Here is a 22,504-nt window from a genome sequence, read left to right as displayed (position 1 = left end):
CATATATGCACTCAGTAGCCACGGCAGGGCTGTATGATGGCGATACCGATTGTTTTGTTCTACATCCTCGATCCCTTGAAGGTTTGACAAAAGGTTTGATACATCATTCAGTTCATCGACCAAATACAAATCATCCGGATTCGCCATCGTACGTTTTAGTTCACATGATCCATTCAACAAAGTTTGGTACAATAAATTATTACACATCAATTCTTCCCTTGTGTCCCTGCTTGCTTACGATTGTGCCGTATCCATGGAGCATCCTCATCATTTAACTTAATGCTTGGGTCAGTGTTCACTTTGAAGGGCGGAATTTCACCAAACATATTATAATCTTCTGACATGTCTGTCTTGTCCTCCACTCCCACGATGTTTCTTTTCCCTGAAAGAACAATGTGGCGCTTTGGATCATCGCATGATGTACTGATCGTTTTCTTATCTTTCCGTTTCCTCGGTTTGCTACTCATGTCCTTCAAATAAAAAACCTGAGCGACATCTTTGGCAAGGACGAATGGTTCGTCAAGGTAACCAAGATTGTTGAAATCCACCATTGTCATTCCGTATTGCTCGTCCACCTTTACCCCACCTCCTGTTACACTACTAGAAAAAAGGCTATAGATGGGATTGACACTAATGGCGCACCAGACAAGCGGTGCGCCATTAGTATATACTAATGGCGCACCACCTTCTAATACGCCATTAGAGTTGAAACTACTAATGGTGCACCTGGCCCAGGGTGCGCCATTAGTATCAAATTTTTTTTAACTAGTGCGCCTGTCCAAACATACTAATGGCGCATCCAGACACAGTGCGCCATTACTAGTTGTAACTAGTAAGGGCGCACCTGCCGGAAAGTGCGCCACTAATGTTGTTTTTTCTATTATATTTTTTATTCCCTTTTTTGCAAAACTACTAATGGCGCACTTTTCCATCGTGCGCCATTACTAGTTTAAACTAGTAATGGCGCACTGTGGAACAGTGCGCCATTAGTATGTTTTTTTTTGCAAAACTACTAATGGCGCACCACCAGAAGGTGCGCCATTAGTAACCTGGATTACTAATGGCGCATTTAGAGTTGGTGCGCCATTAGTAAGTGGGCAGCAACAAGATATTTTGGACAGCCTCTCCTACCCACACTCACTTTCTCCCCACTTCATTGTCTCCACCTCCTCCTTGTCTCGGGTGCCTCCTCTTTTTCACCTCATTTCCACCATAGATTCATTCAATTTAAGTGGTTAAATTACCTTGTTTTGATAGGTAAGTAAGGGGGGAAGCTATATTTATGTTGTTCTCCCTACAACAATGTGCACATGCACTTTTTATGGCCTAGCTAGATCTATGTATGTTCGTGGTGTTGCATATGTTTGTGGTGTTGCATATGTGTTTGTTTTTGGAGGTGTACCGGTATTTGAAATGCGATAGTTGCCAATATTTTGCCGGAATGTTGATTCATTTCCGTTTCGGCGAGAATTTTGGCATTAAGCATTCTTTTTGGTCCTATTTTTAGGGAAAGTCATGCCAAATTTTTTCTTGGTTCTAAAATATCGTTTTGCTCTACCCCGCAGGCGACCATGGTCCGCATGATGACCGAAGGCATCGTGAATAGGTTTTTGAGGTCCGCGAAGGCCGAGATGCTTCAAAAGAACGAGACGGAGATAAGATGTCCGTGTCGAAGATGCAAGCTGAAGAGCCTTATTGCGGACCCGGAATCCTGGCAGGTGCGGGACCACCTGCTCTTGCGTGGTTTCATGGATGGCTATCGGTGGCAAGGTGATGAAGATGACTACGAAGTCGTCCATGGGGGCCGGGCAAGAAATGAGGAAGGGCAGCAAGACAACCACCGCGGCTCGGGCGGGCGAGAAGACGAAGAATCCCCAGGAGATGATCACGACGGTGATGCTGTACACAGTCATCATGTAGAAGATGCAGGACATGATGATGAGGAAGATGCCGGAGCAGATGACGGGCATGATCATGAAGATGATGATGCCGGCGGAGCAGACGATGCTGGACCATCGATGGGCTGGGTGCAGGACCCTCATATTCAAGAGCTGCTTCTCAAGCAGACGGATAACGCAAGAGCTGCCGCCCGAGAGAAAGCCAAGATGGATCAACTTGAGTTACACGCGGTTACTCCATTGTATGAAGGATGCAGGCCCGAGGATACCCGCCTGAAAGTAACGCTCATGGCTCTGGAGATGAAGGTAAAACACAAAATGACCGACGCATGCTTCGACGAGAACATGTCATTCTGGCACGAATGTCTTCCCAAGGGGAACAAGTGCCCGACCAGTTTGGAGGAGGCGAAGAAAATCATGTGTCCTCTGGATTTACCGCACGTGAAATACCATGTGTGCATGAACAATTGCATCATTTATCGGGACGAGCACGCGGAGTCTACCATATGTCCGGTGTGCGGCGTCACTCGATACAAGAAGAGGAAGAAAGCTCCTCGAAAAGTGGTGTGGTACTTTCCGATCACTCCTCGTCTGCAGCGGTATTTCGTGGACCCTAAGGTAGCAAAGCTCCTGCGTTGGCACGCGGATAGGGAGGAGAAGAAGCGAGAAGATGACGCAAATGATCCGGAGATAGATAAAAAAGACAAGATGCTGAGTCACCCTAAGGATGCGAGCCAGTGGCAAGCGTTGAACTTCGAAGACCTAGAATTTGGGAACGATCCAAGGAACATCGTGCTGGGCGCGAGCACCGATGGAGTCAATCCGTTTGGCAGCCAGAGAAGCACACATAGCACCTGGCCTGTGTTTGTGTGGATGTACAACCTTCCCCCTGGTTGTGCATGAAGAGGAAGTACATTCACATGAGTATGCTAATTGAAGGACCGAAACAACCAGGGAACGACATCAATCTGTATCTGGGGCTGCTGAAAGAGGAGCTTGACACGCTGTGAAAAACGCCAGCCAATACGTGGGACGCCGCAGAGAAAGAATATTTCCCTATGAGAGCCGCGCTGCTCACGACGGTGCACGACTATCTTGGTTACGGATATGTTGCGGGGCAGGTGGTCCACGGATTTTCTGGATGCGTCAGGTGCATGGATGACACAACGTATCGCTAGATAGATAGAGATCCCGGGTCTTCGAAAACCGTGTTCATGGGACATCGAAGGTGGCTTCGCGACGATGACCCGTGGAGAAAACGCAAGGATCTATTCGATGGTGAAACCGAACCCCGAGGACGCCCGCGTACGAGGAGCAGCGAGGAAATAGACGAGCTGTTGAAAAATTGGAAAGACTGCCCACTGCCGGGAAAGAAGCAAAAGGCGCCAGAGCCGGGAAAAAGCGAAAGGCGCCAGAGCCGCTGCTGAAGGTATGGAAAACGAGGTCTGTTTTCTGGGACTTGCCGTACTGGAAGATCCACCGTGTGCCTCACAGCCTTGATGTCATGCATATCACGAAGAACGTGTGCGAGAGTCTGCTTGGTACCCTGCTCAACATGCCAGAGAGGACCAAAGATGGGCCGAAATCAAGGGCAGACTTGAAATCAATGGGCATCAGGCAAGAGCTTCACGCTATATATGATGCTGATGATGATGATGATGATGATGATGAGGCGAAGCAGGACACGGAAAGTCGTCGCAAAGGCAAAAAGGCCAAGAAGATCGGAAATGACTACCCTCCCGCGTGCTTCACTCTAAGTCAGGAGGAGATCGAGCAGTTTTTCACCTGCCTCGTAGGAGTAAAACTTCCTTACGGTTACGCGGGGAAGATAAGCAGATACCTAGACCTAGCGAAGCTGAAGTTCAGCGGGATGAAGTCTCACGACTGTCACGTGCTGATGACGCAGATACTTCCAGTTGCAATCCGTGGGATCATGGACGCGCACGTCCGTGAAATGCTATTTGGCCTATGCAACTTTTTCTACGTCATCTCTCGGAAGTCTGTTGGCGCGAGGCAACTCAGAAGGCTACAGGAAGAGATCGTGGTGATACTATGCGAGCTTGAGATGTACTTCCCACCCGCATTCTTCGACGTTATGGTGCATCTGCTGGTCCATATCGTGGACGATATCATCCAACTCGGGCCGACGTTCCTGCACAGCATGATGCCGTTCGAAAGGATGAATGGTGTCATCAAAGGATATGTTCGCAACATGTCACGTCCAGAGGGAAGCATAGCCAGGGGCTTTCTGACCGAAGAGTGCATCTCCTACTGCATGAATTATCTAGGCATCGAGAACCCCGTTGGTCTGCCCGTCAACAGGCACCTCGGCAGGCTCGCTGGATGGGGTCACCGTGAGGGTCGCCGCGAAATGCATGTCGACTTCGAGGGTCGACTCGCCGACTTTGAAAGAGCAAACCTAGTCGCGCTACAACACATAGACGTGGTCGATCCTTGGGTGGTAGAGCACAAAACCTTTATTAAGAAGACGTACAATGACCGAGGCCAACAGAGGACGGACGGAGATATACTCAAAGAGCACAACTCATGTTTCACGCGTTGGTTCAAGCAGAAGAAGCTTCTGTCGTACCCTTTACATGAGGATTCTTCCGCGGAAGAACAACTCATATTCGCCTTGTCACAGGGCGCCGAGCACAACCTAATGACCTATGAGGCGTACGATATCAACGGCTACACATTCTACACCGAGGCCAAGGACATGAAGAGCGATGGTTATCAGAACTCCGGGGTAACGATGGAATCCTACACCGGTAACGACAAGGACAGATACTACGGAAGGATCGAGGAGATCTGGGAGCTGAGCTACGCTGGAGAGAAGGTCCCGATGTTCCGTGTCAGATGGGCCAAGAGCGTCCTAAAAGAAGACCGGTATTTCACCACCATGGTTATACCCGAAGCCAAATCCAAGACCGCAAGCGCAAACGTCACCGCGAAAAATGAGCCTTGGGTACTGGCTTCCCAAGTGGACCAATGCTTCTTCATTACCGACCCGTCAAAGCCCAGTCGTGTTGTCGTGAGGAGAGGCAAAAGGAAGATCATCGGAATGGATGGAGTAGCCAATGAGCAAGACTTCGACAAGTACGGCGACCCGAGAATCGAACATGACGACGATGATGAAGTAGCAGCATACACCACAAGAAGAAGCAGGACCACCCTACCTAAAGGACGTCCATTCCACAGAAGAACTCCATTTGCGAAAAAGAAGGCCAAGAAGATTGTGAACAGATAGCTAGCTAAGATCGATTGTATTTAAATCGTAGCCTTCATTTCTCGATTGTATTTCATGGGCACTTTTTGAACTATCATGAATATTTTTAAATTTCATGGACACTCGATCTCGATCCCCCTCCATCTCGATCGCTATCCCACCTCGCCAGATCCGGTCCCCCTCGCCACCGAGCACCCCCCGGTCCACCGGCCCCCCGCACCCCGTGCACCCTCCCCCGCTCCACCGGCATTACTGTTTGATGATATTTTTAAAAAAATTATTACTGTCTTATAAAAAAATATTACTGTTATGATTCAAACAAGTTTGAACATATTTAAACACAAATAAATATCAAACAGCATTTTAAATGCATAAAAAAAATTGTGGAGCCTGGGAATTGAACCCAGGACCTCCTGGTGTGAGAACTGGCTGCTGACCAGTCGAGCTAGTAGAGGGAACTTGGTGTGGATCAAGTCAGGTGGAAGATAACCTGTTGGCTCGAGCAGAAATAAAAAAAAATACTAATGGCGCACCAGGGTGAGGTGCGCCATTAGTATGGATGTACTTATGGCGCACCGAGGGGTGGTGCGCCATTAGTATTGTGCCCTCGCCCTCGATCCCCTTCCCCTCTCCTATCCCTGGCCCAAACCTATCCCCTCTCTCTCCCTCGCCCTCGCCCTCGATCCCCTTCCCCTCTCCTCTCCCGACGCCGCTGCCCCGCCGCCTCGACGCCGCCCCGTCTTCCTCGTCTCCGCCGCGACGCCCCGACGCCGCGACGCCGCCCTCTCCTCTCCCGACGCCGCCGCCCTGCCGCCCCGTCATCCTCGTCTCCTCGGCGCCGCTCTCCTCGTCTCCTCGGAGCACCACCACCACCCGGACCTCGTCGCCTCCCGGACCTCGTCGCACCACCACCACCCGGACCTCGTCGCCCCGTCCACACCACCGCCACCGTGAGCTCCACCACCACCCGGACTTGTCTATTGCTTCATGTTCATTATGACAATTGCTAATTCTTGTTTGATTTAGTAGCGTCTCATTTCTTGTGCTCATGGGAAAACTAAGAAAGCTCAGGAACATAATTGTATTTCTTGTCTTGTTTGTTTCGGTTGCCTTTTAAAGAGAATGGGGTTAGCAAGAGAAATCAGCTTGTACACTATGAGTAGCTTATGCATGAGTCCTGATGGAATCACTATAAACACCAGGTCATTATAATTGTTTTCGAGGAGTAGTTTTGATGGTCAAGATCAGCATAAAGGAATACAACTTTATATCTGGTTTACCTTGGATTGTTTTACCTTGAGAAAATGCATTCCACTCAAAGACAGCCCATTTTGTACACTTTTTCGTTTGATAGATCTAAGGAGGCAGAAAAGTTCTCTTTTAGTCATCTTTATTGCAGTCAATGTCTCCACCACTCTGATATCCTCAGTATCATGGTTGTGCTCTGAATCTCCAAGCAAATCATATTGGTTGTGATGATTGACTGAAACATAAGAAGTTTTCAGGTGGTTGCATTGTTTCTTGCTACCAACACCCGTAGTTTCTTTCTTTGTTTAGTTGGAAGTTTGTTATACTGATAGAGTGTGCATAGGGAGTAAACGAATTCCTGCAAAATGAATTTTGTATGAGTTTTTTAGATCTGAATTCATTTATGTTCATGTGCGTCTGTCTGGCTGTGTATCCCAACTTGTGTTGATGCTCTGAAGTAGGTTTTCACTAAGAGAATTCAAAACTAAGACATGTTCTTAAACTGAAGCAGTATTTGTATCACAGAAAAAGTTCTGAAGCTGTTGAACCTTACCTTATGTATCACAAAAGAAGGCAAGGAACATCATGAACAACTCTCCATGACTTAATTTTCCTATATGCATTGGCCTGTATAGCAGGTTCACTTTTCCTATATGCATTGGCCAGTACAACAGGTTCACTTTTCAAAACAAATTAGAGCAGACCTCATACACCCAAGAGAACCTGAAAAAAAAATGAAGTTCAACCCCTCACTTTTCCTATATGCATTGGCCTGTACAGTTGGATTTGTTTCTGATTTTAGTGTTTTCAGTCTATTTTTCTATTTCTGCTTTAACATAACGGAATAACTAATGGTGGCTGCCTAATGATGACAGACTAAGTTTCTAATTTATTTTGTTATAGAAGTGTAGATTCATTGGTAGCAATTGTTTTCAGTGTCTTATGTTGCTTGTAGTGTTTTGTCCAAAATGTCGAATGATACTGCTTGGAGATGCATATATTGTTTCACCTCTTCACATGCCAATGTATTTTCCATGTTGTGATGGAGGCCTTTTTTGCCTTGTCCACCCGAGAGGCCCTTGAGTTTGCTGGAATGTCGATTAACTTCCGTTCCGGCAAATTCGGGTACTCCATATGTCCTATTTTCAGCAAAGGTCATGCTGAAATTTTCCGTGAATTTTAGCATGACTTTGCTAAAAATAGGACATATGGGGTACTTGTGACTAATGCATGGGCCGGGGTATCTTAGTAGTTAATTAAGTAGGATCAAGTGCCCCGGCGTACTTGTGACTAATGCATGGCTTTTAGGGTGCCTCGGTGTCGATAAAAACCGAAATGATGAAAGCTTAGGCTTTTAGGGTGCCTCGGCGTCGAAAAACCCTCAATGATAAAAGCTTAGCTTTTAGGATGCCTCGGTGTCGACAAACCCTAAATGATGAGACCATGATCTTGTTCCTTGACAATAACCAACTTTTTTACCAAACTTTGTTCCTATTTAGAGAGAAACATGGCCAACAACGATGAGGCCGGGGGTTCGGGCGTCAAGGCATTCTGGAAGCTGTCCCAGGAGATGGAGGAACAACCTCACTTGTATGAGGACGCCGCCTTCCCCACCGATCCTGAGACCACTGATGGTACCGCCGAGGATGACCCCACTGATGCCACCACTGATGGTGCCGCCGAGGATGCCACCACTGATGATGGCGGCGCACGCACAGATGGCAGCCAACCGAAGAGGCAACGGAAGGACCGGCGCCCGACCGTGCTCCGCACCCTCAAGGAGGAAGTTACTGAAGTGGACTCCGACGGGAATCCAACGGCGCCCGAACGAATAGTCAAGGGGTACTCGCTTCAGCTCGGGTGCATTCTCCGGAGCACCGTCTCGATCAACACCGAGAACCTGAGGCATCCTGACCGAGGGAATTTGCGCAACCTCCTCTTCACGAAGCTGCACGAACGATACAAGTTCCCCACTGAATTTGAAAACACAAGCCTCAAAGGGAATAAAGTGAACAATGCTGCCCTCACGAAGATGAGCAAGGCCCTGTCTACTTGGAAAAGCAATGTGAAGAGAATGATCGAGAAAGGTGAGAGTTATTAGAAGATCAAGGAGAAAAATCCTTCGATCACCGAAGATGACTACAACGACTTCAAGATCAATTGCTCGAGCACCGCAAACTCCGAATCAAGTAAGTGGGGGAAAGAAATGCGGGAGCTGAACTTAGGGGAACACACACTCGGTCCCGGCGGTTACAGAGTGGCGGAGCCTATATGGGACAAGGAGGAGGCGGACCGTGCCGAGCAAGGCCTACCGCCCCTCTTCGATAAATACGGTGACAAGCAGACCAGGAACTTTGTCAGGGCCCGGTACAAGAAGGACCCGAAAACAAAGGAGCTTACCACGGATCCGAAGACCAGGGCGCTTGAGCTTGTTCTGGTAAGGAATACACCCCCGCGTAATTAGCTCCATATGGTTGCATTCTAATTAATGAAGCCAAATTTCTAAATGGTTCACATTCCTTCCGCAGGCGACTGAAAGCAGTAGCGCGGGGTCGACTAAGAGCAACCCTTGGGACACCACTCTAAATAGGGCGTTGAATGTAATGAAGAACAAGGATAAGCTCAGTAAGCCGACGTCAGCTGGTCGTGTGGCCGGCAAAGGCTTGTCGACAAAATGGTCTTCATACTATAACACTGGTGGGCGAAAGGAGAAAAAGACCAGCTCGGAAAGCCAGGCGCGCGAGGTTCAAGAACTCAGGGCACAGGTGGCGCGGATTCCGGAGATTGTCCTAGAGCAAGTGCAAAAACAACTCGGAGTGACGATCACCGCCATTGTGCGTACCTTGATCCAGGGGATTAGTGCGTGGATTGCGGGCGGCCAACAGGGGCCGCCCCCGATTCCTACTTCACGGCCAGCAACTCACAGAACGCGATGGCGGGGCCATTGGTGTCTCCGGCGGAGGCGGCATTGGTGTCTCCGACACCGGCACGGGAGCTTAATGCACCCGGGTGTACGCCGGCCGGCACCTCTACAGCAAGCGGCCCCTCCGTCAACTGCACGCCCGCCGTTGGCGGTGCCTCGACATTAGCCGAGCTCGACGCCATCATCACGGTAACTAATTAAGCCTCTCTCGGCCGAGGACTTCATCTCCTTGCCTTTGACTGGGCATCCCTAACGCCCTACATGTTTTCGCAGGGCGCCGCCGACGTTCCGTGCACTCTCCTGCACTTCGTGAACAGCGAGTTGGTCGATGTCGCCAAGGGAAAAATCGTTCAACCGGGCAACCCCTTGTTCCACGGTACCCAGATGCCACCCAACTTGTTTAGGGTTCAACTGGTTCGGGTGCTGCCAGGCTGCGACGAGGTGTTACCTCCGATTCGACCCATCGGGGCCGACGATGATGACGTGATGAACCTCAGCGCGTGCCTGAGCTGGCCCCTGCTTTGGCCGAAGAGCCAGATTCGTTTGGGGGCGGGGGACACCACCCCAAAGACAACACCGCCAGTTGTGTCGGCGCCAAGTCGGCCCCATGGCAAGACCACCGCAACGGTGCCGGACATCCCTATGCCAGTGGATCCAATCATGCATATGGCACAGGATCAGAACGACAACGACGACGATACATTAGCCAACGTCGATCAGTACTTTGCCGATCATGGGCACGGTGGCGACTTCATGGGGCCTCCTTCTCAAGAACCCAACCCAACAAAAGACGTGCGCGATCTAGCTGGTACCGCGGAGAAGCCAAGTTGCAACAGGCGTCGTCTGCAGTTCAGCTCTCAGGAGACGCCTCCAGTTGCCGACTTCACCGAGCCTCAGATAGGCGAGGTGCGAAATATGATCAGCCCCAACACACTCAAGAAGGCGGTCTGTGAGCAGAACTCGGTCCCATTACAGGAGAAGAAGAAGGCACGCAAAAGAAAGACTAACAAGGGTGCGGGCCAGCCGGCACCGAGTACGATCCGTGCTCAGGACGGGCCACCTTCAACTGAGGATATCTCGAGGAGGGTGCATGTGGCGGGTAGGCCGATGCTACCGAGAAATATGCTCGATGCTGCAACCGGTGCTATGCGGAGTCTGCATGACAATGTTCTTTCTTTGGAGAAGCGGCGTCTCGGAGAGAAGGATGTGGCATACCCGGTTTTCGCGGCCAAGGTGCCAGAGGGCAAGGGCTTTGTGGATAACTCCATCGGGGGTACGATCGTCCTGCGGTTTGATGACATCCACGCTATGTTGAACCTTCATCCGCTGCACTACACCTTCGTTCGGCTATTTTCGCTGAGTATGGAGATGCGGATCATTCGCGACAAGACCCCGGACATCGTGATAGTCGACCCCTTCTACATGCGTGCCAAGATCTTGGGCAGCGCTGGGGACCGGCAAGTCGCGAGTTCTTACCTCGAAGGCGTCATTCTGGCAAACCAAGATAAGGATAACTTCCTCGTGCCTTACTTTCCCGAGTAAGTCCTCCCCTCAACCGCCCCGTAACATATGGATTCTTAGATTTCGATCGTTTTTCTTTTAACATTCCGTGTTTTCTGCAGTGACACACATTGCACGCTCATCCTCCTAAGCCCCAAATATTCCATGGCCACGTATTTCGACCCGGACCGTCAGTCGAACGTAGACTACACAAATGTCAAGAAGGTTCTTGATGATGTTCTCCCCGGCTACGTCAAATCTGGAGGCACCTTCACCAGGCCTATTCGTAAGTACGGCAAGCACGTGTTCTCCCACAATACGACGTTCTGCTGCGTCAAGCAGCCGCCTGGCGGTCAGAAGGGTGCCTACTACGCCATCCATCACATGCGGGCGATCGTACGGGACCATCATCAACTTCTGCTACCGAGTAGACTCAAAGATTGGGCCGCGAGCGTGTCGGCAATCCAGGACGCGGACATCAGACAAGAATTCTTTCGCATCCAGTCGGAGTTTGCGGAAATCATCCATCAAGATGTCCTTCGTACCTCGGGGCAGTTCTACCTCAGAAATCAACCGTCCAACAGTGACATCGACACAATCCTACAAATGCAGGCTGACAATGTCCGTTGTTTCATGACTCCCACGATAGACGGCGGCTTCATCCACGCTCCGGTCCCTTGAGTCGAGTCGAAAGCAGTCATGCTGTGTCTAGTTCTGAAACATCGATTGGCTCATGTTGTAATTAAACTTTAATGAACTTGTAGTATGTCTCTTTGGTTTCGAGAGTCGTTCAACTTAGATGTAATCGATGCTATTAATGTCTTGCTTTTCTCTTCCGATCGTTCTGTTGCATACTTATATATTGCTTATGTATTGTCTGTGAATTGGTACTAACGTTTCGTTTGGCTACTGCATAGTGATGCCGTGGTATGTCGTGTACAAGGGTAAGGTTCCCGGAGTCTACGACGACTGGGAGGAGTGTCGGAGACAGGTTCACCGATTCAGCGGTAACAGTCACAAAGGGTACGCCACTAGGGCCGAGGCCGAATCTAGATACGCCCGCTATCTAGCGGGAGAGGGGAGGGAGCGTTGGAGGAACCGGATGAAGACGAGTTTCATCGTGATGATGCTCATCGTGATGACCGCAGCTCTCTTCTATGTGATGGTAGTTTAGATGATCGATATCGACTTGTAATGTGAAGACAAACTCGCGGTCTCGAGACTTGTAATATAATGTTCTATCTTTGTTCGGTCTTTTCAATTCGGAGACTAATATGATGAATTGTATTCGGAGACTAAAATGATGAATTGTATTCAGAGACTAATCTTCTATTGTATTCGATGAATCTGTTGTTGATGTGTGCTGTCTATATTTTGTCCAATTATACATTTTGTAACCTGTGCAGAAAACAGAAAATAAAAAAATAAAAAAAACCTAATATGCATACTAATGGCGCATCACATCATAGTGCGCCATTAGTATGCCAAAGGATACTAATGGCGCATCACTAAACAGTGCGCCATTAGTATGCCGAAGTTACTAATGGCGCATCCTGTTGTTGTGCGCCATTAGTATGCCAAAGCACCTGGGTATAGATGGCCCCCTGGGAGGCATACTAATGGTGCACTGTTGTATATACTAATGGCGCATCTGGGGTGCGCCATTAGTATACCAGATACTAATGGCGCACCAGTGGTGCGCCATTAGTAAAATATATTAATGGCGTGGCACTAATGGCGCACCACTAATGCGCCATTAATGGCCAAATTAGGTGCGCCATTAGTAGGCCTTTTCCTAGTAGTGTTAGCTTGAACCATTTGCACCGGAACAAAGGGACCTTAAAGGAGGGTCCATAGTCAAGTTCCCATATCTCCTCTATGTAACCATAATATGTGACCTTTTGCCCATTCTCGGTTGCTGCATCAAAGCGGACACCACTGTTTTGGTTGGTGCTCTTTTTATCTTGGGCGATGGTGTAAAATGTATTCCCATTTATCTTGTACCCTTGGAAATTCGTTATAGTCGAAGATGGTGTCTTGGCCAACATGTACAACTGATCTCCAATATCATTGTCATTCATTAAATGTTTTCACAACCAACTGCCGAAAGTCTCCATGTGGGCCTTTCTAATCCAGGATTCAAGCTTCCCCGGGTTGTCCGAGCGTAAAATATTCTTGTGTTGCTCGAAGTACGGAGCCACCAAGCTGGAATTTTGCAGAACTGTGTGGTGTGCTTCAGTCATAGAATGACCGTCCATACATATCGTTGATTTCCTTCCGATCGTGCCTTTTCCACTTAGTCTCCCCTCGTGCCGCGATTGAGGAATACCAATTGGCTTAAGGTCAGGAACATAGTCAATACAGAACTCAATTACCTCCTTATTTCCATAGCCCTTGACGATGCTTCCTTCTGGCCTAGCACGGTTACGAACATATTTCTTTAATACTCCCATGAACCTCTCAAAGGGGAACTAGAGGATCATCTTTGAAAAAGAGATCCTTTCAAGCTAAATGGTTTGGGAAGCATTCCGATTGGTTGGAATATAGTGTTGCTAAGGAGGCGGCCTTTTGTTTCTATTGCTTTCTTTTTAAGCAACCGAGAGCAGAAAACTATGGTGTTGAGGCATTCACAACAGTAGGGTTTAAAAATTGGAAGGATGGACTTAGTATTATTGATACACATGTTGGTAAACACGATAGTGCTCACAATAAAGCTAGACAACAATATGTGGCATTCAAAAATCAAAGACAATCCATGGTAAATGTGCTCGATCGTGGCACCAAAAAGAGCGAAGAAGAATATAGAGCTCGTCTTGTCATTATTTTGGGTGTTATTAGATTTCTTCTATTACAAGCTCTTGCTTTTCGTGGTCATGATGAGAGCTCGAGCTCAAAGAATAGGGGGAATTTTTTTGGAGATGATGGATTGGTACAGGGGAGAAGGATTCAAATGCTAAGACTTTGCTTGATAGTGCGGGCGGGAACCATTTGATGACTTCACATGGGATACAATTGCAACTGTGTCAAGCTTGTGCAGAAGAGACCACCAAAGCAATTATTGATGACATTGGAGAGAGAAATTTTTCTTTACTTGTTGATGAGTCCAGAGATGCATCAATAAAGGAGCAAATGGCTATGGTTTTAAGGTTAGTAACTTTGTATATATTATGTTAGTTGTTGTTTTGTTCCTTACTAGTAGTAGTATTGTAGTATCTAATTGTTGGTTTCTCGTGCTTCTTTGTGTTATGTAGGTATGTCGATAAACATGGGTATGCGATTGAGAGGTTCATTGGGATTAAGCATGTTGGTGACACAAGGGCTGCTTCTCTAAAAGCAGCTTTGGATGGTATGTTTCTTAAACATGGCTTGTCTATGTCTAAATTGAGAGGGCAAGGGTACGATGGAGCTTCTAACATGAGAGGACAATTTCGTGGGTTGCAAAGGTTGATACTAGATGAAAATCCTTATGCATTTTATATTCATTGCTTTGCCCATCAGTTGCAGTTAGTGGTTGTTGCCGTTGCCAAGTGTTGTTCCTCTGTATTGGATTTCTTTAACCACATAACTTTGATTGTCAACACCGTCAATGCTTCTTGTAAGAGACAAGACTAATGAGTTGTCACAATGTTTGCAAAGGAAAGATCGAAACATAGTTCTAGCAGTGAGTTTGATTGGGATCACATTGCGGCAACTTCAAAATATAAGAGATAATGGTTGGGATCAGCTCTTGAAGGACACAACTGACTTTTGTGTCAAACATAACATTATATTGCCTAACATGGATGATACAATACCCGCTCGGGGCCGTTCAAGGGGGCGTGGTGGTCAAAAGGTAACTTTCTATCAACGCTTCAGATATGAAATATTCAATGTTCTGCTTGACCAAATAATTACTGAGTTAAATAACCGCTTTGCTGAAAGATCTACTCAGTTGTTGAGATGCATTGCTTGTCTTGATCCAAGGAACTCATTTGCTAATTTTGATGAAGACAAACTTGTTCAACTTGCTCAGATGTATGCTGATGACTTCTCCATATATGAGATTTCTTTTGTCCTTAGAAACCAACTTGAAAACTTCATTGCTGATGTCAGAGCTGATTCAAGTTTTGTTAGTTGTAATGACCATGGTAGTCTTGCTGTGAAGATGGTTCAAACTGATAGACACATAGTCTTTCCTTTGGTATATCGTCTTATTGAGTTGGCATTGATTTTGCCTGTTGCAACCGCATCTGTCGTGGAGTTGTCACGGCAGATGTCCTCAAGCTAGGACTTAGTCGTGGAGCCATCGCCGCTAGGAAGCTTGAAGGGGTTAACGGGACAAGGAACACGAGGGTTTAGACTGGTTCGGCCCCTTACGGTGAAGGTAAAAGCCTACGTCCAGTTGAGGTGGTATTGATTAGGGTTTCGATGACCAGGGAGCTTAACTGCTATGCCTGGCTCTCGATGAGATCTTTCTTCCCCCTAAACCGCTGCCGGGTCGTCCCTTTATATAGGGAGGCTGACGCCCAGTAGCTCTCAGAGTCCCGGCCGGCTCATAAGAGTGTCTGGCTCGGACTCTCAACTATTCTTGCCTTACACTACAAGTTCTACCATAATGATGATTGTAACTACGGGCCTTAAACCATATCCGGGTCTTAAGCCCATCTTTGGCCCACCGTCTTCAAGCTTGGCGCCGGGCTTCTGGCGATGACCATTATGAGTAACCCGGCCCCTCCTGGCGGGTGACTCTAAGGTCTATATCCTTAACATTAGGCCCCAGATTGATTTGAGCCGGCTCATGTCAATCTTCAATTCTTTCGACAGAAAATCTCCGGCTTACAATTGTGTGAAGGCCATAACCCGGCGTGACGTCATCCTCTAGACTCCGGGTAATCCGCCATGACGTCATCTTCCATTAAGTCCATTTTTTATTCCACCAGATCCGCAACGGATCTTATCTTTACTGCCATCCCAAAAATCGAGGCGCCTCTCGGGCGAGATAACCGCGTCGTGGCCTCCTCGTTTCTCGCGCCCACTTATGAGTCTGGCCTTATAAATGGCCCGACCCTCGGGTCTTTCCATTCTCCCCCTTCTGTCGTCCTTTTCCTCTCGCTGCTCCCGTGTTGCTCGAGCCCCGCCGCCGCCGCCGCAACAGAGCTCCGTGTCCTCATCGACCTTGGCCGCTGCATCACCCTGAACCGTCCAGAAAAACGCGGCGAACTCTCGCAGCACATCTGCATCTGTAAGTTCCTTACCCCTCGTAGAATAGATCTTCGTTATGCTCCTGCTGTTCTTCCGCGTTCTTCGCCGTCGCCCACGAGTTCTTGGTAGTTTTCATTTTTACTGCCACTTCTTGATCTTAAGATAGTATAGAACCAACGCGGCGGCTGTTTAGCACCCATTTCAAATGCAAATAGATCTCTTTTCACTGCATAAAGGCTCCGTTCGAGCCCAAGAACTTCCTTTGCATATGTTTTTAGGTCTAGAAACTTTCCTTTTAGCCGACCGTTTTGATCCAAATTATTTACTGCAATGTGTGAAACCTGTTTTCACCACACTTAGTAAAAAACTGCATTCGTTAAGTCATGGCGGTTTACATTTCTGGTTTAAAGAAACCACGCACCGTAGAACCTTCCGGCTCAAAGGAGGCCATGTGCCATAAAATTTTCTGGCTCAACTGTGACAAGGTCGTAGACAATCAAATTACTCTCAATACCTCAAGCGGCTTAGATAACCCGATGCACTTGGATATATGTCATTAGGCCCCTCCATAAGCCGCCACTTGAAATATTGAACTGTAAATTTCCTCCGGCTTATAATTAAACCGGACATATTTCCCTTTTATCATAGGCTTCCGACTTTCACCATGCCTCCCAAAGCTCCCAAAGCACCCATCACTTGCAATTGGATGAGGTCCAACGTCACCGACGAGACCTTAGCGGACTTTGTAAAGTCGGGTTACCTGCCCAAGAAGGACATCATGTCCTACCGTGCCCCCGACCCATCAGAGGAGAGTCCACAACCAAGGGATGGGGAGGTGGTCATTTTTGTGGATCATATGAGCCGGGGCTTCGCACCGCCCGGCTCAAAGTTCTTCAGAGACGTGCTAAATTTCTTTGATCTGCGGCCACAAGACATAGGACCCAATTCCGTGTCAAACATATGCAACTTCCAAGTATTCTGCGAAGTCTACCTTGGAGAGGAGCCCAGCCTGCTGCTCTTCAGAGAGCTCTTCTACCTGAACCGCCAGAACGAATGCGCCAACGGGCCAAGTTTGGAACTCGGCAGAATCTCCATTCAGCGACGGAGAGACTGCCTCTTCCCTTACGCCGAGCCGCCAAGCCACCCAAAGGACTGGAACCAGACGTGGTTCTACTGCCAAGACACGTCGCCGGCTGACGAGAGCCCGCTGCCCGGCTTTCGCCCCTCGCGTCTGGAACCAACACACCCTCTGTCAGACAAGCTAACTCAAGCGGAGCGCCAACCTCTGCTCCCCACCATTAACACGATCAAGGCTCTCCTGGGCAATGGTCTCAATGGAATTGATCTGGTCCGGGTCTGGATCTCGTGGCGGGTGATCCCCTTGAGCCGCCGCCCCGGTTTAATGTGTGAGTACACAAGCCGGAAAGATGACCCCCTGCGACATAGCCGCAACGATCTTCCTGAAGACGTTGCCGAGGACATGACCAAAGCTCTCTTGAACGAGAGCTTGGCAGACTGCGGGAGGACCGGCTTAAGCCCCTTCTGCAAGACCAACCCGGCCACAGCGGTAAGCCGCTGATCTGAACATCTTATTTTCTTCTGTATATAGCTTTCATCTGAACCTTTAAGACGTCGTCATTATACGTTTCAGGCTGATGACAAATTCTGGAAGGTCAAATACGACCATGAGGCGGCCAAGAAGGCAAGGAAGGCGAAGAAAGCCGCCAAGAGAGCCGCTCCCCGCAAGAAGGGAAGTAGGCCTACTGCTTCGGAGCTGCTGCAACTAAGCGACAGCTCCGAGTCAGAGGTAACCCCTGAACCTGTAAGCTCTTGTTGTATTTGTTATTTATTTCTGTCCACCTTACCAACACTGTTCATAAACAGGATGACATCGGAGCAAGTAACCCGGTGGTTGAAGAGGTAATGTCACTTTCCTCCGACTCGGAGCCCTTGCCAAGGCTGAAAGTCCGAAGGGTAACCCGGAAAGTAAGATTTTCACATCCTTTAGCTTATCAAGATCCTCAATTTCTTTTGAAGCGACAGACTCATGAGAGCCGGCGACACACCCGGACCAACAAGGACGCTGACCTCTGCTCCGGCTTACCTGACGCATCGAGGAAACGCCGAACCGAGGTTATCTCCAACTTGTACCCTTTTCATCCTTTGGTGGGTGTTTTACGTCAACCGCTCAATTCTTCTGACTCAAACTATCAGGAATCCTCACCCTCCTCTGGTGACTCGATGGAATCAAACCTGCTGGCCTTCAAGACCGTACCCGAGTAATGATGATCATCTCTTGTTATGCTTATCTTTGCTCATACCTTTGTACTAACCTTTTTGTCTTTTCAGTGCCCAGGCAAAGCTCACCAAGAGGGCGAAAAAGAACAAGTCGGTCGAAGAGCCGGACTTGCCTGAACCGGAGGTAGCAGCTCAAGAACCGCCAGCTGCCTCTGCTCCAGAAGCCACCGCTTCAACCGACAAGCGAAACGCAGAAGCTTCTGCTAACCCGGAGACCTCCAGCCCGGCTCAGCCGGTCAACGACCCGGACGTGGTAATCACCCGGATGGAGTTTGTTGAGCCGGGGAGACCTACTGCGCTGGCCAAGTGCTCCGCCAAGGAGGAGTTGCTACAGCACCGCCGGGCTAATCTGGACCTCACCGACTACGCCAATCTGAACATCGGAGAGATCGTCTCCGGCTATGTCAGCCAAGTGCACAAGAGCCGGGATGTAGAGATCGGCATGGTGAACCAGATTCAGCAGAAGTCTGAGGTACCACTCTTCTTTCTCTTTGCTTACTGCATAGTTATCTTGTTATTCTTACCATACTCTAGCCCCCAAGTCTACGACTTATGATAGAATATGTTGTAGACTTAAGTTCCGGCTTACTCGCTTGAACCGGCAATTTGTAAATAGAAACGTTCGATATGCATTAGCCCCCAAGTGCCAAGTGTCTTTGCTTGGAAAGTGCTTGGGACTTTAAAATTGCATAATAACTGTTCATCCTATAACCCGGAAATTATGCAGGCTGCTTGCAAGAAGTTTGAAGCTGACATCTCCGATCTGAAGACCCGCTTGAGGACGCAAGAAACTGAGACCCGGAAGGCCAATGCCAAATTTGTGTCCAGCATTGCTGCGCAAGAAAAGCTGAAGACGGACTTTGACGCTGAACGGAAAGCTTGGGCCGAAGAGAAGGCTACTCTGGTGAACCGGGCCGAACAGGCGGAGAAGGCTCTGACAGAGAAGACCGCCGAACTCTCCGGCTTAAAGCGCCAAGTGTCCCAGATGGTTGCCGCAATCTTCGGTAAGTCATTCCACCAGCTTTCGTCCAGTTTATAATTTTTATGTATCATAACCCATCATTGCCGGCGGCTTATCTTACTCTGTTACACAGGTCCCAGAAGCGCCAACCTCAACCAAAGTGTGGTGACCAAGTTGAAGGCCGTGTACACCCTGGTGGAGCAACTCTACACCGGGTCACAGCGCGCCTTGGCCGTGGTGGCCCTATCCAATGAGGTGCCGACCCACCTGGCGGAAGTTCTTCGCCGGCTTGCCGTTCTTCCTCAACGTGTCCAAGAGCTGCGGCGGGCCTCTGCAAGAGCCGGAGCCATAGCTGCCCTGAGCCGGGCCAAGGCGTTCCTTCCAGAATTAGACCCGGCGGACATTGCCCTCGGCTATCCCAGCTTGAAGGAAGACGACACACCCTTCGACCAAAGGGACTTTGCAGCCTGTGTGAAGATCGTGTGCCCGGTGGCCACCCTCATTGGAAATGACACGGATCTGACCAAGTATCAGCCGGGTTACAATGCAGAAAATCAGAGGATCCCCACTCCGCGTTATGAAGCTATCAGCTTAGTCCCGCCGACTCGTAAGCACACCTTCACCCCGTAGATTGACCCGGCCGGGTTAATTGACGAGGAAGCTCAATTTGAAGCTCTGAGCGGCATTGACTGGAAGTCGTCAACTTTCCAGGTCTTGGGAACAGCCGGAGGAGCGGAGAGGGATGAGCCGGAAACTTCAACCCAGCAAGCATCGTAATTCTGCAGGCGGCTTATTAAACAATGCTTCACCCTTTTGGACTCGATGAGTCTTGTAATAGAATAGGACCAACACTTTAACTTTGCCGTGCCATCGTGCACGTTGAATGCTGAATTCCATTGAAGTTGTCTCCTTTATACTTCTCCGGGTCATAATTGATCATTCATTTTCCTTAAGCTCAAATAGTTGCCTTTAACTATCCTGCGTAGAAAGACAAATCACAAGTCTCTAGGCGGCTTACCGCACTGAGAATCATAGTTTTAGACATATAACCTGGAATATGAATCAAAAAAGACTGGTCCTTAATTATGTCCTTGATATACCCGTAAGAACACACTTACCGGCCTGCAAGCATACTTCCGGCTTATATAACCCGGATAATAAGGTTGGTACCTCAATTCCGGTTTACCAGTCTTAATAACGCCGATTGAATTCGACTAGTACTGTAAATCAAAGTTAAGCCGGCAAAGTGAGACCCGCCGTGCACACTTGAAATAATCAGAAGAACTCGCTATAAATCAGAAGAACTTAGGGGCTTCCGGTTTGAATACGACCAGAGACCCGTCCCAAAGGGGTTATGCTAGGATTCGAATGCGATCATATAGCCCCCAGTGGGTGTGGCGATGCCAATCAAGAGGGTACCGACAGCTATGTTCTCTTTGGTTCGAATACGACCCATGTTTGAACAGGAAGCCCCCAAATGACCTTAAGAATTGTTTAACGACGTTGATTCGAATACGATCCACGTCGGCTCCCAAAGGGGTTAAACTATGATTCAAATATGATCAAAGAAAACTCCCCAATGAGCTCGGCACTTTGCCAATCAAATGGGTATCGACAGCTATGTTCTCTTTGGTTCGAATACGACCTATGTTTGAACAGGAAGCCCCCAAGTGACTATATTGTGTATGGCTAGATTCGAATACGATCATAAGCCGGATCCTCCTTCAAGTTATCACATGATCTTGTAATGAAAGCAACACATTTATCTTTGGAGGAGAAAAAAGGACAGAGGTCCTGCTTTATTGCTTATCATAATATATACATAGCTTAGAGAAATATGTACATTATGAGAGCCGGTGGCTCAAGTGTAATAAGGCCGAAGCTGAGCTACGTTCCACGGCCGACGGGTCTCTTCCTCCGACTTACGTGAATCTTTGTGCTCCCGAATGTCAATGAGGTAATATGACCCGTTGTGCAAATTCTTGCTAACCACAAAGGGCCCTTCCCAAGGCGGGGATAGCTTGTGCGCATCTGTTTGATCTTGGATGAGCCGGAGCACCAGATCGCCTTCCTGGAAGACCCGGGATTTAACCCGACGACTATGATAACGGCGCAGGTCCTGTTGGTAAATCGCTGAGCGAGCTGCTGCCACATCACGCTGTTCGTCCAGCAAGTCAAGAGCATCTTGGCGCGCCTGTTCATTATCCACCTCAACATAAGCCGCCACTCGGGGCGAGTCATGATGGATGTCACTGGGGAGGACTGCTTCCGCTCCATAAACCATGAAGAAAGGCATGAAGCCTGTAGACCTGTTAGGAGTAGTGTTGATGCTCCACAACACGGAGGGTAACTCCTCCACCCAACAACCCGGCGTCCATTGTAAAGGGACCAAAAGCCGGGGCTTGATGCCTTTCAGAATCTCCTGGTTAGCCCTCTCAGCTTGACCATTGGATTGAGGGTGAGCCACTGATGAAACATCAAGTCTAATATGCTCTCGTTGACAAAACTCCTCCATGGCACCTTTGGATAGATTGGTACCGTTCTCAGTTATAATGCTGTGCGGAAAGCCAAAGCGAAAAATCACCTTTTTCATAAATTGAACCGCCGTGGCTGCATCACACTTGCTAACTGGTTCTGCTTCAACCCACTTGGTAAATTTGTCAACTGCCACCAAGAGGTGGGTCTTCTTATCTTTGGACCTTTTAAAAGGCCCAACCATATCAAGCCCCCAGACCGCAAAGGGCCAAGTAATTGGGATCATCCTCAGCTCCTGAGCCGGCACATGAGCCCGTCGCGAGAATCTTTGACAACCATCACATTTACTGACCAAGTCCTCCGCATCAGCATGAGCCGTCAGCCAATAAAACCCATGACGAAAAGCCTTGGCCACAAGAGACTTTGAGCCGGCGTGATGGCCACAATCCCCTTCATGAATCTCACGCAAGATCTCTTGACCTTCCTCAGGGGAGACACAACGCTGGAACGCCCCCGTAACACTGCGGCGATGCAACTCACCATTGATAACAACCATGGACTTAGACCGCCGGGTTATTTGCCTGGCCAAAGTTTCATCCTCAGGCAAATCTCCCTGGGTCATGTAAGCCAAATAGGGCACTGTCCAGTCCGGGATGATGTGGAGAGCCGCCACCAGTCGTGCCTCCGGGTCAGGGACAGCCAAGTCTTCCTCTGTGGGCAACTTAACAGAAGGGTTATGCAAGATGTCCAGGAAAGTATTAGGCGGCACCGATTTTCGCTGAGAGCCCAGC

Source organism: Triticum aestivum, chromosome 1D, assembly GCF_018294505.1.
Source record: "Triticum aestivum cultivar Chinese Spring chromosome 1D, IWGSC CS RefSeq v2.1, whole genome shotgun sequence".
NCBI lineage: Eukaryota > Viridiplantae > Streptophyta > Magnoliopsida > Poales > Poaceae > Triticum > Triticum aestivum.
This window is presented reverse-complemented; position numbering follows the sequence as displayed.